The following is a 17,282-nucleotide window of genomic DNA, read 5'->3' on the forward strand; positions in this document are numbered from 1 at the left end:
CCTCTTTTAAAATAAGAAAAGAAACCCAATCTCCAGATAACTGGTTGTGTGTGCCATGGCTGGGGTGGGAATGACAGCTAGAACAGAAGCACAGCCCGCTTGGAAACTGTGCAGCGAACTTATATGTTAGATTGGGGGACAGAAATTGCAGGCTGGGGAGAAACTTGAATGGTTGGGAGAAAATAAATCCGTGCACCGAATTTTCTTCGCTGCTTGATGTGTATTTGACAGCGTTCTGTGTGGCTGTCAAATATTTCTTGTATAGCGGTTACTACTGGTATGTGTTACAGCTTTTACATTTTCCTTGTATTCTTTTATATAGAAATTCTTAAGTGTGACTGCTCATCTTTAATTTTTTATAAATTTATGTGTGAATAAATTGAGATCTTTAATCATCACTGGATAGAAACATACTCTTTTTGCACCGTAGAAAAATGTTATTTAATTTTTATAAATATTTTAAAAATATTTATAAACCTTAAAGTATGGACTCTTGGTTATATTCTTTTGATTTTTGATCTTGCCAGGTTTCATAGTGAGGCAGGGTCCACCTCATTTCACTCTTGTTTGTAGTTAGGTCACTTATCCTAGACCAGTCTTTGCTGAGATGCCCCTGTTAAAACACATCTGAGGTTTGAGGGCTTATGATCAGGAAAATAGGTTATTGTAAAGATAAAATCTCTGCCAAGCTACATCTATCATCTATGTCCTTAAACAGGGGAGAGAAACTTCTAGTGATAAAATAGGTCCAAACCCTGAAGTGTGTTAGTGTGGAGTGTATTTTTTTTCCTTAACCTGATAAGACATTTTGCAGGATCCTGCTTCCTAGGAGGCCTACCCATTCCTAAGGGGTTGATTGGCTTTCTCTACAGTAATGCATTCAAACTTGACACGCATAATCTTCCTAGGGTGACAAACTGAGAGGTGATGCTGTCCTAGGAGTTTTTCCGCATCTTTAGGCTGTTTTCATTTAGGGTAAGAGCTGGACTTTGAACTTGAAAGGACCCCAGTGGGTTTTCTTTTTTTTTTCTTTCCAGTTTTTAAAATCTTGTTTGAATATTGGTAGGTCCTTAGAAAACATTTAACATGTAATTATCACACTTTACACAGAGTGAGAGAGCTCATCTGTTTTTTCTTTAATGTCACCTGTTTTGTTGACTTACTGATGTTAAATATGATGCCCCTTCAGTCTTCATAACACTTCCTTTTATTTATTTTTTTTCCTTCTTACCACAGCAGCAGCTCTCACAACTTCTATTTGATACAGGAAGCTTCATAATATGTGGTAATTAATATATGGCGAAAGCTGCAGAAGTGCTATTAAGTAGTGACTGATTTTGAAAAATCAAGTGGCTCCTTGATCTCAGCTGCAAGTCATGAATTTCCACTTCATAAATATAATTTTAGTAAAAGTGCAGTAGCTGTGTATCAGAACTTGCAGTGCAGTGAAATCGGAATGATTCATTAGTAGGGTTCAGGCACACACGTGTTGGAAATGCCAGTTCAATTTTATAAGTAGCATTGCTGCTTATTACTGTTCTGTCAATATAGATCAGGATCTAGATAGCTTAATACATTCTCGTATGTGCTCATAGAACTAAGGATCTTGGAACATCTCATGTCTCCATGATTTTTCTTCTCTTCTCTCATATTTTATAGACTTTTTTGAGTCTGTGCTGCAGATACTGGTCAGTAGCCCAAGTGAGTTTTTTTTCTGTCTACATCCTGGATGATAATTGTTTTTCACAATGTGATTTTGGGACCATAATTCTGCCTTGTATGCTTTCACTTGTGGTATATATTGAACATGATGAATTGTTTTGTTTTCAGTAATGGATTTGTGTTCTGCATCTAAGGAATAATCACAGTTTAAACCACAAGGGATTTAACGCTGCAGTGCCTGTGTGTTCAGGATATATGGCAGTTTTGAATTTTTATAATAAAATAGTTGAAGCGTTATGCTTAATCATCAGCAGAGGTATGTGAAGGGGTGAAGTGGGTTTGGAAAGCATCCTTCTCCTGAAGTGTTGTTCTGCTTTTAGCCTCCAAAATGTGAGGAAGTACAGTTGGTTTTATTTTTTTTTTTTTCAGTTTGGTCTAGTTTTGTCACTGTGTTTTACAGTTTTTATTAGATTTTTCTGTGTAATTTGTTGTCCCTCTTATTCATGCAGCAACGTGGAGAATGGTAAAACACCTGGAAAAAAGAGGGAAAAGTAACTGTAGTACCACAAATAATTAGGAAGACTCCTGAGCATGCCTACTCATCATCTGAAAGTACTTCTTAACTAGCGCTTTTGGAAACACTAGCTAGTATTGTACCTTGATGGTAGTTATTAGACCTCCCTCAAGTAAGTTGAAGCAGTGTGTGCTTGTTCGTGGTATTCACTCAGATGTCTGGAAGGTAGTTGCGCTGAAGAAATCTCATAGAGAATAAGGTTATATTTAGTTTTGCAGTTGTATTAGGATTCACATTTTTAAATGGATAGTAGGCTAACCCTCTGTTTAGGATGAACTGAGGTAGTTAAACTTGTTCTGGTAAGTTTATTTAGGAAGATAGGTAATTGAAATTTCCCCCCAAGCAACTGGTTCTCTGCAAACAGTATGAGAAATTTAACTGGAGAAAATTGTGTAGGGCTTGCAGTTCGAGAAACAACTCCATGAAGTATTAGAGTTGTAAATAATTAATGGCTTTAATCTTTGAAAAAGTGATGCATAGTTTCAGTTGCAGTGGGTGTTAGATATATTTTGTGTTTATTCACCTGTTCCCTGTGTGTTTCAGGGTTGGAGACTTTGTGCTTTGGGAAGGAAGTTTGCCAGAGTTTCATAGATAAGTCAATCTTAGTAAATTCTTCTTAGTGTATTTCTTAATTTTATGTTGAGTTAGGAAGTGGGTGTAACCGAGACAGGTACCTTTTCTTGGCTATTATGAAACCTCACAGGAGCAGTTTAACTTGCTACTTTGCAGAATGAGGAGTCTGTCACTGTACATGAACTAACCTTCAGGGACAGGATTTGTCCCAAAGCTTTGCCTTTGCTTTTGCTTTACACTAAGCAAATTCTAGTCAGCTAAGTCATGTAAGTCCTAGCATAGGGTAAGGTGTTGTTTTTGAAGTGGTCATTGATGCAGTATTAATATATTTTTTTTGTCTTCTCTTGAAGATGAGATGTAATGATTTTTTTTAAATAGAGGGTATTCTGAATTTGAGTGTTAAGAAGTGGCAAGTCTTGTGGTAAGTTCTTTGAAACAAATAATGTGACTGAGAAAAGATCGTTTGAAGCTATTTGTGGACAGTCAGCTTTGCAGGAAGAAGGCATTATCTTGCTCTTGTACAAGTTTGTTCTTTCTTGGTAATATATTCAGTGCCTTTCTCTATTATTCAGATATTACTTACTTTAGGCCATGCCTGAACTGAAAGTGTACTTTACCTTGCCTGCATTATTTACACCCTCTGATAATCAGGTTCTATGGAAAAAATACCTAGCAAGAACGTACCCTTTCAGCCTGTGCCTGTGTATCATGTAGTTTGTGTACATGAAAACATCATTTCAAGGTAACAGGGAAGTGATCAGTGTGCCGATGTGTGCTGCTGCTCTGGCAGATTTTCTTAACATCTCCTGCCCTGCTTTGCATTCACTGATGAGCAAATGTATTAAAAATCCCAAGCAGATGTTGCTGGAAGGAGCTGGTGTAGGGTGTGGTGTGATTCTGTTTAGGGAGCCAGTGGTGATGTGGAGCTGGTGTCCTGGCCCCACATGTTTGTGGGAGCCATGCATGGAGAGGGAGAGGGAACTCCTGATAAGCAAGTGTTTGTTTAGCCCTAAACTCCCCCTTCTGCGGTCACTGGCACGCTGAGAGAGCACCTCTACTCTTTGTGGACAGGAAGTTGGGGGAAAGAAGGAATTGACTGAATTTTTCTTATATAGAAAACCCACAAGTTGTGAGCAGATAATACAGTACCTTTTTTAGCTCTAGTGATTTTTATTTTGGTTCACTTTAAACCATTTCCTAATCTACTTTAGCAAAAGTGAAGTTAGCCTGCCTTGAACAGGAAGAGATGATTTAATTACAGAACCATTGCAGATGGAGCCCTTCAATTCTCTGGCTTACAGTTGCTTGATGAGACTTCAGTAATGTAGAAGTGTTGACTTTGTTTTTATGATTTATTTCTTGAAAGCATACCAAAATTTAAATTTACTTCTTTCGGAAGAGAGTGAGGGAATGGCGTGACTATCATAGAATCAGAATAGTTAGGGTTGGAAAGGATCTTAAGATCATCTAGTTCCAACCGCTGCTATCATTGCATTATTATTATCATCACACTCTTAGAAACACTTTTTTGAAAAGAAAATGTTTTAGCTGCATCAAAAGGTTTGCACCACCATTGTGGCTATACAGAGTGTTACAGGATTCATACACTGAGAATCAGTGCATTAAGATTAGATCTTTATTCAGTATTGTTTACGGATGATAATTTGGGAAGTTAAGCATCAGAATTTACGCATAAGCACCATTTTATATCTGTTTGAATGTGAAAGGTTACACAGGCCAGGAGTCTGGGCCTTTTTGCACTTTGCTCTGCCAGGGTTGTCTTTTGATTACAATTGTTTGCTAAGCCCTAGACACTGCTTTTAGAGAATGTGTATGTAATTGTCTGTGAATGTTCTTGCTGAAACTTTCCTGAGATGTTGCAATTAGAAGTAATTGCTCTCTTCTGAAGGGGAAGGATTTCTTTTCCCCCCTTCTTACCTTGCACTAACTTTTAAGCTCTGCTCCCACAGTAAAGTGACATAATTTGCTAAAATGATACAAAACTAGCCTTGGTAGAGTGAAGTAAATAAGTACACTGGGAAGTTGAGCTGGCGTATCTCCTAGCTGGGTGACCATCAGAATAGCTGGATTAAAAAGGGAGGGTTTTGAAAAGTGCTGCCGGAGAAAGAGTTGGGAGTGAGGAACAGAGAAGAGGAAGCAGGTTTGAGTTCCTTCCATTTTGAAAGCAGCAAGTTTATTTTGGCTACTGTAATGTGAAACTGTTCCTGTGAATGTGATCTGGAGTGAAAGTAGTTGTGACTTGTCACAAGGAATTTAGTAAAACAGTAATTGGGGCACAAATGTTGCCTCTTTTTTCTCCTCAAATTATCTACGATGCTTGAGCATATTTCTTGTTAGACCAATGATAAAGCAAGATTAATGGAGTATCATATTAATAACCATGCTTTAAGCATGGCAATGCAAGTCAGAGCTGTCAGAAAACAATGCTTTGAATTCTAAGAACAGTAAAGTTCAGTGACATTTATGTGCTAATTCTTGGTAAAAGTTAAAATCTACAATCAGTAGCATGCTTCTGAGGTAATTTTGATGTAGCATGTATTTATTAAATGTTCTAGTTGCCATGTAGGATACTTCTGTAAAATGATGTGTGTCAAAAATTTATAATTAAGCCGTAAAATAGGTAAGAAGGACGTAGCACTTTTTTCCCCTTAAACTATCTAAAGTTTAAGTAAATAACTTCAGTACACAGTTATCTTTACGTGAAAAATTACTTAACACTTGATGGAAAACAACCAAGAATGTACCATGGCAAACTCTGCAGTGTGTTGTAGCTTCCCTTTTACAGTTATGGCAGAGTTAATTGTTCCTGGCTTAACTAAAATAGATGATGGTATGTATTTGAAAATCAGATAAAGGAGCAGGGGTTTCATAGGTTTTACTGCAGTGATTACACTAGGTTTCAAGGTAGATTTTATTGTAGTGGTTATGCTAACAGCAATTAGGTAGTTAAATTTGCAAGATTCTCCCTTTCAAAGCTGCTGTTTTCTCTTTCCCTGCATCAACTCAACAGCCGCTTACCAGAAGAAGGCCATATGCAAAAACTACTTTGTCTTTTCAATTGCATAAACATTTTTTAAAGTTTGAATTCAGTGAAGTCCGGGACAGATCTGGCTCTTAGTAACGTCACATAGAAGACTGTGATAGTTGGCATCTGTATATGCTCAAGAGAAAGCATGGGGCAAAGCTTAATTGTAGTGGCTAGAGGATTTTAAATTGGGAGGAACAAGTGGGAGAAAAAAATACTGAAATAAGTGTGCAAATGTAGTTTTCAAGGTGTATGTGTATTTTGTTCAAGCTATGAGCCTGTCACCTTAAATGAGGATGATCACAGTACTGGTTAGTCCACTACAGCAATGATTATTCAGGTTTCAGATCTTAATTTTTTCCTCTTTTTTGCATAGAACTCTTTTGACAATAAACTCTGTGCTCTACATTTTGGAGTCTTTCTGTGCTTAAAAAACTCTTCAGTCAACCAGCACTGCTTCCTTTTTTCTTACCCTTCCCCTCCAAGCAAAATGAACTATTTTGTTTCAATTTAAAGAGCTTTTTGTTACATTTCAGAGAGAAAATATACCACCACACTGGTACAAAGTTATGAAATTTGCCTATTCTAAACTTCAAATGTATTGTAAAACAGTAGAAAGGCATAAGCTGTGTGCACTGGTCATCTGTGTTTATGTAAAACTGGCGGTTTGGTTCCAGTTGAGTGATGTAACTATTGAATTTGCTGTCTTTGAAAAATGTTGTCTTCGTCTCACAAGGCTCCTGCCAGCACTTGTCAGGCGGAATTTCTCACAGTAAATACGCTTCACCCTGTCTTTCAGCAAATCAGTGTGTTTTACAGTGCCAATCCACACTGGTATAGAAAGGTTCTGAATATTGCCACCTTTTTGTTAACACCCAGCATGATTATTTGTGGCTGTTCTAAAAATGATTTCTAACATAGCATTTTCTGGTTTGCCTCATTGGCCGATTTTTGCAATCCCAAGCCTGTTGGTGGTGTGCCGCGGAAGGACTCAGTCAGAGATCAATATGATCAGACAAAAAGCCATTTATTGCAAAGCATTAACTCCTTATATACTATTGCTTACGCACACCTACAGCAATTTGGTGCATCATGATTGGATACTTGTCCTGAAGACCCTTAGTGACTAACATATAATTGGTTAAGCACAGGTGTGAGAACTTGACCTCGAAAGGTTGCCAACAGTCTACAGTTCTCATAACTCAGTGAGTTCCAGTTTCTTTTTATCTTGCTTGCTTAAGCTTCCTCGGGCCTCTCATGGCCTTGCTATATCTTTCAGAGTTATTCAGAGCTCATGTACCAAATATTCATTTTCCTGTGAGAACGCTGTCTCCACAGTGGTGTGCCATAAGATGTCTCTTAGCAGTTCCTCAGATTGTTTACATCCACCATGGAGATGAAATGTGTGCTTTCTGCGGTTCTGTTTTGGACAGCTTTTTTTCGTTAAACTAGTTACTATATTTTAGCCAAAAGATGCCCCAAAATAGCTTTGCTCCTTTATGTTTCTGGTATGATGATGTTTTATGAAAGAATGCAGGATGAAAAAAGTTTTAAAACATTCACATGACTAGTACTATTTTGGACATGGACTGTGTTGGAACTTCTCACTGTCATTGTCATTTTATTGCCAGCCGTGAGATAAGCTAATGTAATTTGCGACAATGGTAATGTAACTTAACAGATGAAAGCGTGAAGGCTACTGCAGAATGCAGTGATGTTATGAAATTTGTCTTCAGAAAAAAAACCCAAACCAAAACAATACAAACCCCAAAACGTTCTAGGGGATGTGTTTTTTGTTTGTGTTTCTTACTTTTTACTCAAAGTAATCACTGTTGTGAACAGTTGGAATATCTTGAGTAATGGAGGATGGTTGTACCCATGCAGCTGTAGCTTGCCTGTTCATTAAAAAGTAGTCCAGACAGAGACTGTGTTCTGCACACAGAGCTTGGTGGTATTATTTTCTGCTGTCATCTCTAGTTAGGCAGGATGCTAATTTTTGTCTTTTTTTTTTAAATGCTGTGTAGAAGTAGTAGTTGGCTAGCTTAAGCTAAGCCTGTGTTAAAGCAGCATTTAACAAATTTGCTTAGTCTTTCGTAATGCTTCATTCACTGGTCTGCATTAGGTTTCCTCTAACTCTTACTTTTTTCACCTTTAGGATATACAAAGGTAGGTCAAATACAATGAGATGGATCTTGATTAAGGTCTCTTAATTCTCCAAAAAATTGTGATGTCACTATACAGTTTCCAGGGTGGAGTTTGGCACTGACTTAATGTGGAAAAGTGTTTGTGCTACAGCATTTTTACGAAAAACTTAACTGGAAAATAAATACCTGTGTGAATGCAGTTGGCTGAGAGCTATGAGCCTTATTCAGTTGTCACTTGAGGTTATTGGGTTTGTGTTTTCCTTCAATAAGTATGGTATCCTTTTATTTTTTTTTCATTTCACTAATTAATTTTCTTAAATGTGGCTGTCAGCGTTTATTCTTTCATTTATGGTATGAAGTTTTGCTGTTCTCTGTCCAGCCTGACAGTGATCTGGGCTGCTTTTTTTTTTCTCTTCCTAGTAAACATCAAGAAGTGCTCTTCTAAAGAGGATTTATGGCTTTTATCCATTCTGTATTGTTTCTCCTTTTAATATAACTGAGTTACTGTTGTCTGACCTTTACTAAGGATTTCTCTCTTAGGTTGTTGAAACTCCTTTTTTCAGCTCTAACCATACTTTGTACATTAGTAACAGAAGTTTTCCTTCTCCTTTTTCTTTCGTCTTTATTTTTTTCTTCTTTTTTTTTGGCATTTATTTACACAATTTGCTGAGTTTGGCAGAATATACCTGTCTCTAGAGCAAGGATTTAAAGGTACTTAATAAAACATTCCAGTGATATAAATCATAGCATCATGTTGTAGGGCAGATTGATTGGGTAGGTAGGATGTAAGCTGGCCAGGCTTGCCATGCTCTTGATGGGAGGGCATGGGGGGGTAACAGGCTGTGTGCTGCAACGGCCAAAGCTTTCTTTCTCTTGTGGTGCAGAATCTGTATTTGGCAAGATTGTTACCTAAAATAGTATGGCCATAAGCAAAAAGTGGAGCAGGAGGTACACAGTGTCCTGCTTCATGAGTTCTTGTAGAGGAACCAAAACACTAGTTATGCTGAGGGGGAAGCACCTGGAGTTTTGTGGCTGTGGTACAGACAGATGGAAAAGAGAATCTGTTTTCAGCAGTGCAGAGAAGTATTGTGATGAGCTGCACACCTCAAAACTTGGTGTTTCTTTTGAGTTATTTTGCCTGCAGTGTGCATCTGATAAAGTGATTTGGCTGCTTGTTTTTCTGGCATGGTGCTTGCTCTCTTCTCTACTCCCTGTGCCAGGCCTTCTTCCATTCCTATCTGAATCAAAGATACAGTGTCTGAAAGGAAGGTTTTTGGAGATGTATGTTTAGTAGAAGACAGTGCAGGGTGTGGAAAGGAGCACCTGATATTTAAAAGGCATTTGTTAACAAGTTTGAAATAGTGACATGCAGATAATACTGTGATATTAGAGGTCTTGTTAAAGGCTTTGAGCCTTGGAAATGAAAGAATTGGCAAGTAAAGGACTGGACATGCTAAATGGTCTTTCCCTGTTGCTAAAACTAATTCAGCCTGTGAATAAGCATGTTGGACTTTCTTGCAAAGCAGTTAGAATTCAGTGTCTTGTTTGTGCTTTGTTTTTAATAAAATCACTAGTATAAAATATACTGTTGCTTTTCTCCAGCCAAGACACAAAGAATTTAATAACGTGACAGTTCCTTCTTAAAATATTTTGATAGCCTTTGAATGCTCTAATCAAAGGCCATTTTCCAACTTTGCACATAGCAATAACAGCTTCCAAAAGCTTAGAGCAAGAATGAAGGGGAAAATGATGCCGAGATTACAATTTGGGTTCCCATAGTAGCCTCAGCTGTGACCAGAACCTGGCTCTCTTGGCTTCAGGTTGGTGTGCTGGTACATACAGAGCCTCCCTGGTGGCTTGTAATTAAGTTTTGAAGGTGCTTCCACAATGTGTCACAATGGAACACAAAAGGATTTTAAGGTTTTACAATGACTGGATTTTTATTTCCATAGCTTTTCTTTTTTCCTTTTTTTTTTTTTTTCTTTTTTTTTCCTAGTGGTATCACTACAGTAATGCTCTGTCAGTAAAACAGGATTCCCCCTCACCCCTTTTGTCTAAATGTGGTCTTTTAAGTTTCATGTGTTCTAGTCAAACCATTGTACAGCTTCCTAACTGCATTTTAGTAGTTAGCATTCATGCTGCTCAACATAGTAATACTGGCTCATGCTATTTTGTGTATTTTTAAAGTATCCTTGAGGACAACCATGGTGTTGTAAATTCCTGTTATCTACATCTTACTCTCATGGAAGGGATATACTTACTGAAATGATGGATAGTTAAATAGCTTACAATTTCCATTGTTTTAAAATTCAGATCTTCCACCCAGCTGAGTTGGTTGATCAAATTGTTTAGCTTTTAGTGGTTTTCTGGCTGAAGGAATAGCCTTCTGTTAAATGCTGAACAGAAACGTTTTGCAGCTACAAGAACTTCGTGCAGTTGAACAGAATCTGGGAACACAGAATGATGATTTGATGCATTCTATACCAGGGAACAGATTTCTGTCTTGTATTGCCCGAATCTGTTTTTGAAAGTCTGCTGTCATAGAATAACATCAGTTTGAGGCTGACTCATTCTCCTGTGGGGTATTTTTCTTTTTTCCACAGAAATACCACTAGGCATTTAGGTGACCTGTAGCTGTAGGATTTACTACCAGATCCTCTGGATATTGTGTTAAATAACATATGTAGGTGTGCTGTAACTACTATGAACTATGTCAGGATAGTGCCATTTGTGCCATCTGTAATTTATTTGTTTATATTCAGACTTTTTATTGCAACTCTTTTTTGTCTCAGACACTTGCCTGGCCCCTTGGTGTAACAGGCTCAGCTCTCAGCCTTTCATCATTTGAGAGGTGCTCCAGTCCCTTAATCATCTTTGTGGCCTTTTGCTGGGCACTCCAGAATGTCCATGTTTCTCTTGAACTGGGGGAGCTGAGAACTGGATGCAGAACTCCAGGTGTGGCCTCACCAGTGCTAAATAAAAGCAAGCATCACCTCCTTCAGCCTGCTGTCAATGCTTTTTGCCTTAAGGCAGCCCAGGACACCATTCCCTGTCTTTGCTGCAGGGCATGCTAGCTCATGCTAGTTCAACCTTGTGTCCAGCAGGATTCCCAGGTCCTGTTCTTGCAGAGCTGCTTTCTAGCTGGGCAGCCCTCAGCATGTTTTGTTGCCTGGGGTCATTCCTCCCCATGCACAGAAATTTTTGCTTCTCCTTGCTGGAAGTCAGGAGGTTGCTGTGCTGTGGATGGCAGCATGATCCTCTGGCATGCCAGCCATTCCTCCCAGTTTGGTGAGTGTCTCAGCAGGCTTGCTGAGGGTACACTCAGCCCTGTCATCCAGATGGTTAATGAAAATACTGAACCACAGGACTGGACCTTATATTGACCCCTGCGGTACACTGCTAGTCATTGGCCTTCAACTAGACTTCATGCTGCCGATCTCCACCATCTGAGCCAAGGTGTTCAGCCAGTTTTCAGTTTATCTCATTGTCTGCTCGTGCATCCATACTTCAGGAGCTTCTCTGTGAGGATCTTGCAGGAGACATTTTCAAAAGCCTTACTAAAATCCAGGAAGGCAGTATCTACTGCTTTTTGCTCATTCTCCTACACAGTGATATAAAATCTGCCTTGCTTTCTTAAAACTAAAACTGATGCTTATCTTCTGTATGTGAAGAAGATGGGTAAGTCATTTTACCTGTGTCTGCAGTATGTCTTTAATTTTCAGTATTAGATATTGGTGGGTATCGTATCTTTAACCTTCTGATGTTGTTGCCACTGTCCTATCTTTGCCATTTTTTCTTGCCCTGGTTTAACCTTGTTGTGGGCTGTCTTACATCCAACTTTAGATAGAGATCATTATCTATATCAATGTTGTTATATCATGAAATAATAATGGTCTGCTGTAAGGGAATTTACTTCCTGCAGTTACTGTATTACCTGGAGACTTTTCAGTGGTATTACAGAAAATTGTTTGCAGGAGATTACTTTGATGTTTTGCCATATTAGCTTTCTGCTATAGCTTACTGATTCAGCACAGTGTGTTAATATTGTTCAAGAGAGAACTATTAAATGGTCAGAACCACATTTATCAACCAAACTGACAGTCTTATGAAGTAGAAAATAAAGTTTGGGAGCCGTATTCTGTAATCCCATGTGGGTTAATACCATGCAACCTAAGAGTAGCTGTTACAGTCAGACACAAGCATCTGTGTTGTTTTCCTTTCATTTGGTGCAGTGCCCAGTGCTAGATGACAGGAGTGTTAGAATAGGGCAAACATACAGTGATGCTTTTCCAGCTTCTAAGAATTTTCAGCTCAGGGATTTCCTGGGCAGTAGGTGTTGGTTTAGTGTGTCATAACCCAATAGTCCTATTTTATATTTCTTGGAATGAGGAGAGGATGTGGTGAAGCCATGGTATGTTTGATTACTGACTGAGTGGAGCAGTGACATTCTTTGTCCTCTTGATCCAGTGATCTGTGTATTACAGTCTAAGGACATCATCCCAACCCGCTGCTGGGTAGCACCCTCAGAGGCTGTCAGTTTGTACCTGTGTGTGGGATTTTTTTTTTATTATTTTTTTTTAATGTGCATTACTTTATATTTTCTCCAGGAAATCTTATTGTCTGCTTTTGTGTGGTGCTTAAGTGTTGTTTTACATGGATGCTCCCCCCCTTACTACCCAGAATGGCTTAATACTTAAAGCACACTCTGATCTTCTCCTCTTCCCCTCCTGCACTTTCCTCCTACTCACTGTGGGAAAAGAGGTTTATTTCTTCGTTTATTCAGTTAGGAGAAAGGTGCCTGGTACAGGAACTGTGGAATTCTGCTTCTTTAGAAACTGCTTTCTGATGTTTGACATGGCATTAGGGGTTTAGGTCCTTTTGTATGCTGTATTATGGCATGGAAAATAGCTGGATGTGATTTTGTGTTGGTGACAGCGTCCAGTGTCCAAGATATCCTGGGACTGGGAAACAAAGAAATTTTCTTAAGCTTCTCATTGGAGTCCATTTTCTGCATTTCTGAGACGCAGTGTACGTACACCAGTAGACAGGCACAGGCATTCATTTCCTTGTGATTCAAGATAGGCAGGTGTGGTGGGGCTTTGAGCTGGAGGCTGTGAAGCACTGCTGGGCTAAACCTATTCATGGCCACAAAGCTGCCTTCTTGGTCTGGCTCCCTATGCTTGTAGCACTTCAGTGGCACATCTGAGGAATGGAGATGAAGGTTTTATCAGTTCTTCTGTACTTGTTTCTGCTCTGGTGTGAAAGTCTCTTAAGTTCGTTGACTTACAGATTTCATTGATGTATTAAGTTCACTTAGAAAAATGTACCAGGGCTAAATTAGTTTTAGTTTCCCTACTCAGAGTTGTTCACCATACCAAGTTGGTTGGTTTTTAAATGCACTTTCCCTTTTCCTCTTCTGCAACTCTTACCATCACAGTGTAGTGCTGAGGTGAGGAAAGCTTGTGTGGTGGGGCCCCTGCCCAATAGTTTAAAGTGTACAAATAACTTTTTAAGGTTATAAAGGAGCAACTTGAAGAAAAATCCAAGAGACTTCTGAATATTGTGTCAGGGACTCTGTAGTTCCTGACCGAGTACAGAAAAGCTTCCTTCCTTCTTTAGACTTGCAGCATGCAAACACTCAATTTTACATCTCTACAGTTAAATCCTTTGTTTGAATTGCTTAACTTCAGTGATTTTTTTTACTGTGTGCTCTTCAAAGACTTAGCTGACATTTAGAAAAATAGTCTGAAGTTGCAGAGAAAAATGAAAAATAGCTTCCTTTATATTGTTACAGAAATTAATCTCTGAGATGGCAGAAATTGTTTTAATAGCTGTGAATAAATGTGCAAGATGTACTGTCATTTGACCAAAGCTGCAAAATGTCAGATTAGATATTAGCACCTGTAAATACTGCTTCTGTTCAACAGCAAATAAGTTGTTGATAGGAAAATGATGTAAACCTTGCTGCATGAGATTTTTATTTACAGTTCATTCTGCTTTTCATGTTACTTGCCTGCTTGAAAAGGTCTTGCAGATGTTCACTGCCTGTAGGTGATGTAGGTATTGTTTTTTTCTTATTTTTTTAACTTAGTTTCCTAATACAGGAAAAGGATGCACATACATTTATTGAACTATTCTAAAACCTTATAGCAGTGAGAGTTCTGCTTATGTCTTATGTCTTGATTGTCGGTGTGCAAGTGGTTGCTAGCATGATGGAAATACTTGAGAAGGATGAATATTGCTTCAGGATGACTGGCAAGGTAGGACTGCTGCTGCTGGACCTCCACAGGGAACTGAGCATAGGGAAGGTTTTATAGAAGTCTATAAAGTCTTAAAAATAAATCTCATGACAGCCTGCCAACTTCAAAGCAGATTTTTATTCTCACAAATTGAGTAAAAGCGCAGATTCTAAACTAGAATTTTGCTGATGTGGGTTTAGGCACTTGTTAAAATATATTAAATTTACTTGAAAATGTACTAAGTCCAGTTTTTTAATAAAATACTTGGTATTTTGAGATGAAGTTTCTCTGTAGCTCTCTTGCACTTCTGTGTCTAACTTGGTTTTATAAAGCAAGATGTGGTAGAATGATGGGTCCTCAGATAAACTTCTCTGGAAACAGAAATGTTCTTTGAGACAAAGAGTATCTTACAATGAATAAAAGTGTCGCTTGTAAAGTTGAGCTCCTGTAGTCCTGAACTGGAGCCTCTTCAGCTGCTTAGTGTGAGCAATTCCCTTCTAGCATAATCAGTTTGGAGAGGCTAGAAACTGTAGCTGCGAAACTTCAGATCGAAGCAATCCCTGCTTGGCTTGGACAGACAGACTTTATTTTCATCACAACTGTTTCTGGATGAATTTTGGGAAGCATATTTAAAGAATGTGTGTCTTAACACAGAAACCCTCATCACTGTGCTTTGTCTGTACAAGTGTGGCAAATTAGTGCATTTCTTCAGAAATCTGTGAACAAAATACATGTTTGCTTCTTTGTCCTTTGAAATGGTTTAATGGCTTTAATGGACATTTTTCAAAGCTTAGCCTGCCCAGGCATTCATATAGGAGATTTGCTTTATCCAGAAAGGTCTCAGTAGACGTGTTGACCTTCCCTATTGCACGAATTGATTGAATTGTCTCTGGCTGTATCTCTTCAGTTGAAATTACTGGATTGTGCTGTTAAAATTAATGTGATCTTAAATATGCATTTCATGTTTTCCCTTCAGAGGGTTGGTAGTCCAGTACCATGCGATTGTGCAAGTAGAAAGGCTCAGACTGCTGAAGGAAATGTTTCCAGACTGTTTATTAGCACACATGTACGCTCCATGCAGAATACACAAATACATCTTTCCACTTTACTCTGTTTTTCTGCTGGTTTAGTTTTGTGCCTGGTGTTCACATGGATGATGGTGGCAGCAGCAGGCAGGGGGAGGAGTGGGGCTGAAACTAGCAGCCCTGCAGGGATGGTGGTGGGGAGCTACACTTTTCACCTGGGGGTGTTCTGCATCAAATTCAAGTCCTCTTGGATCTCCAAGGTTATTAGGTAGTACTTGGTAATTCTGGTATTATAGCAGTTGCACATGAGATGGTTAACTTTTTTTTTCTTTCCTTCCTGTAGGAGAGGTTAGTATTTTCAGCATCTTTGCTTGTATCCTTTTCTGCTTCCTCCCCTTAAATGCTGATAGCAACCTCTTCTCTGTACTGTTAGAGCTCTTTTGACCCAAGCTTGTTGCGGGTAGACCTACTCTCTTGAGGTTGGTGTTAGTAATAGATGCACTGAGTATGCAAGTCTTAGCTCTCTGTGCATATTTATTTGCTATCACTTCTGGGGTTTTTTTACAAGTAAAAAAGTATTATGATGAATTTTTAAAATTGAAATATGTCAATTTTCTGTATGCTCAGGTTTTGTGACGCAAAGCTTGGATAAGGAAGCTTTAAATGTTGCTCATAGACTAGTCTAGTAACCATCTCCAAGAAAGGGCTACTTTATTTGCTGTTAGCTTTTCACATAGGCAGTGCAGTGAACTTAAAGGTAGGTTTTCAACTATTATTGCTCATGCTTGCCAAGGGGAGAAATGTTAATGGGAAATGGCTAAGGATTCCTATAGGAGACTGTTAGGCGATATAGTTAAGACATGAAACTTCAGAGATGTTTAACTTGTCATGTATTATGCAGCATATCCCTGCTTGCTTTATAAAACCAAACCGGTAAGGTGTGGAAGGTATGCCATTTGTCTTCCAGGTTCATTCCACATTCTCCCACATTAGTTCACTCTTGTGGAATACTTTGTATGTGAGGTTTATGTTCTGTCTTTCCCCTTCTGTGGGCTGTCTTCACAAACCTTATCTATATATGTACTCTTGGCCTGTGTGAAGCAGTTGTGGCTGGAAACTGGGAGTGTGAAATTGCCGACTGGCAAACCAGCAGCTTGAGTTGGATAGCAGAAGGTGATTCTAAGCATGTTCACTTCCTTCCTGCTTTCCTTTCACTGTGGTCCTTTCCTTTTGTGCTTGAAAGTTATTTCTATCAGTATAAATGATCTTGTTTCTCAAACAGACATGTATCTTTTTCCTTTTTCACTCAGGACAAGCACTTTAGACAGTTGAGAATGTTAAGGCTTGGTTGTTTGGACCTCAAATCTGTAGTCTTTCTCATGCGCAGGGCTTGCAAGTAACTGCAGTCTGTTGTCCGTAGCAGTCTGTGTGTAGAAATTTAAGTGGTGAAGCAAGTGAAAAGAATGGCTGTAAAGACATGGGCTCAGACAGAGGATATCAGTGCTGGTGTGCATGTCTCTTAGGTTTGGATAGGTATTGCTGGTTAAGGAGGTTTGTGGAATGCTAAGATGAATGTGGTACCAAAGGTGGTATTTTTTTTTTCTTAAGTAGGAAGATCTTGCATTATTTTTACAGGATTCATCTCAATTTTATAACTTTATATACTGCAAATAGTCTAACTAAAATTGGAAGCTGCTTAAGGGCTTGTTATCTTTGGGAAGAAAGGAGCTTGAGTTTTACTTGAAACACTTACCTGATATTACAAGAGTATCCTTGCTGCCTGGATCTTTTCTGAGTGTATTAGAAATTACTGTGTTGGTTTCAACTTTCGGATACCATACCTTCTGAGCTTTTTTTTATTCTGATCTTCCATTTGGTGAGGTGCCATGAAAGTGAGATGGAAGAATGTTTGGAAACATTCTTTCCCTTTTAGTAAAGGTGATGTTTTATGGAACCCTATATATAGTTACTTTGCTCTTGATTATTTCTTCTACTAGTCAAAGTTTGTTGTTTGACCTT

General features: G+C 38.6%; 1 protein-coding gene across 2 annotated transcripts in view; it reads left to right on the forward strand.

Moving 5' to 3' along the window:
• Positions 1-17,282, forward strand: part of UBR5 (ubiquitin protein ligase E3 component n-recognin 5) — an 86,380-nt gene that overhangs the window by 674 nt on the left and 68,424 nt on the right. The window lies entirely within an intron of this gene.

The sequence above is a fragment of the Melopsittacus undulatus genome, chromosome 1 (assembly GCF_012275295.1).
Source record: "Melopsittacus undulatus isolate bMelUnd1 chromosome 1, bMelUnd1.mat.Z, whole genome shotgun sequence".
Lineage (NCBI taxonomy): Eukaryota > Metazoa > Chordata > Aves > Psittaciformes > Psittaculidae > Melopsittacus > Melopsittacus undulatus.